Here is a 2287-nt window from a genome sequence, read left to right on the forward strand (position 1 = left end):
CCCCCGAACCGGGACGTCGGAAACGTCCGGGGGCGGATGACTTCATGTACAGTATCATAACAATTGAATATGAATGAAACATAGCAAACAAACTTCATACCTTGCAATATACTAACATTCATTGTTTTACAAATTGTACTTGTTTAACAATTACACAAAAATAACAAGAAGTAAAATTTATTAAAGCCGCACCACTTGATCTCATAGCAAAGCTGATTACCTGTTACTAGTTCCCTGAGAATACAAGTCGTTTTGAAAAAGCGTCAACTAAAAAGTTGGTGAGTTCATAAGCATTTTTGTATAAAAATGGTTTTGCACTTGTTTAGAATAGTTCTCATAGTTCTTTTAGAAAATCCGATATTTTCTATGAAAATGATTTGTAAGTCTCGTTCCAAAACTATGAATATATGCATGCCTGTCCTTTGTTATCTTTTGTTTGTAAAACTAAAGCGAACGTTCCCAGAAAATCCGATATTTTCTGCCTGTAAAAGTGTAGTAGTCTTAAACCCTAAGACCGGAAGTGTAAGAAACTGAATACTTGGAAAATGATTTGTAGTTTTATAGCTTAATAAAACCGATAAAATGTAAGCTTCCCATAAACCAAAATCGTATTGTTATTCCCTATGTGAGTCGCTATACCGTATTTGATAATGACTGATCCGCCTATCATGACGTTTTACAGACGTCGACTTGTTAAGGTAAGGTTTGTCACCCTAGACTAGCCTAGTCTAACTGTAGCGAACAACTCAGGAGTGGGGTGTCACCCCCGTATAGATCTATACACAAACTCTCGCTCTCCCTCCAGGAGACTCTGGTTATATCTACAGGCTACGGTTGTACACTCGATAGGTGTCAAACGAAGTGTTTCACAAGAGCCTTAACAGATATATGTGAACTATGACTCCGTTTTACTTGCAAATAAGATAATTATGATTTTAAATAATTATGTGTTCTTTGAAAGTGTGGTTTGCGACCTTCAACTGTACTCGATATAGTTTATTTCATTTGTTTTTCAAGACAATTCATATATATATATATATATATATATATATATATATATATATATATATATATATATATATATATATATATATATATATATATATATATACATATAAGCTAACATGTCTAGATGTTTTAAAAGTATGTATAAGTCATATAAACTTGCATCTAACACAAGTATAAGAGCTTTTAGCATGATAAAAACAATTTCTTGTTTTTGACTTTTCTGTCCTTGTTTTTAGGAAAATTATAGAAAAATTATCGTAAGTCAGAATTTGGATCCGTAAACTCTGAGAGTTTGGAAAATGAGTCTACGTTGTTCATAATTTTTATTATAATTTTTAATGTCCTCAAACCAGTGTGAAAATGTTCATCTTCACAGACTGGTCCGAAATCATTCCTGAAATGATAGGCAGTTTTGTAAAAACCGCCAAAAATTGTAGAAAAATAGTATGAATGCGTCAGAGTAGTCATTTTTAAGGTATAAACTTGAACTTTTTTCATGTAAACAGTTTTGAAAAATATTATAGTCAAGGTGGTCAAAACAGTCCGTAATTAGTCCAAAACGTTTATGTTAAAAAGTTGATTTTTGAGTTTAGGTTATAGATGTTTGAACACAACACTTATTTTTGCTATTTTGAGTGTATAATCTCAGATCTACAAGTTTAAATGTATTATATAAGACAACACATAATTTTCTCATGGTTTTTATGAAGATCTAAGTGATAAACTTCATGTTCAAGTAAAGATCCAAAAGTTAAACACATAACACAATGGTACATGCAAATATCCAACGGTTAAACGAGAGTTGACTTGTATCCTTCCCCCGAAAACATGAAAAATACGAAAGATATGGGGGTATGAAGCTCACCTTGAGGTTTTTGTGATGTAGATGAAGAAGAAGAAGAATCTTTGAACCTAGCTTGAGTTCTTGATGAGATTTGTGTTGTTTTGGTGTTCTAAGAGCATAATCACGAAAATGGAGCTGTAAGAGGAAAGATCTTTGTAAAAACTTGAAACAAAACAATGGAGTTAATCATGGAATTACCAAGGAGCTTAAGAATCAACCTTTGATGATGAAGAACTCGAAAATGCTTGAGAGGATAAGGGAGTCTTGAGAGAAGAATGAAATGAGAGTAATGTTTGAAAATTAATTATAGAGAGATGGGAAGTGCTTTGGCCGAATTAAGAGGGAGAGGGAAGAGAAATGGGGCATGGAAACATGGTGGGTAATAATCTCTACCTAGTTGCATGGGAGGTAATTACTTGGATACATGTTGTGTAA

The sequence above is a fragment of the Lactuca virosa genome, unplaced genomic scaffold (assembly GCF_052849685.1).
Source record: "Lactuca virosa cultivar CGN04683 unplaced genomic scaffold, Lactuca_virosa_CGN04683_v6 scaffold_19, whole genome shotgun sequence".
In the NCBI taxonomy this organism is placed as follows: domain Eukaryota; kingdom Viridiplantae; phylum Streptophyta; class Magnoliopsida; order Asterales; family Asteraceae; genus Lactuca; species Lactuca virosa.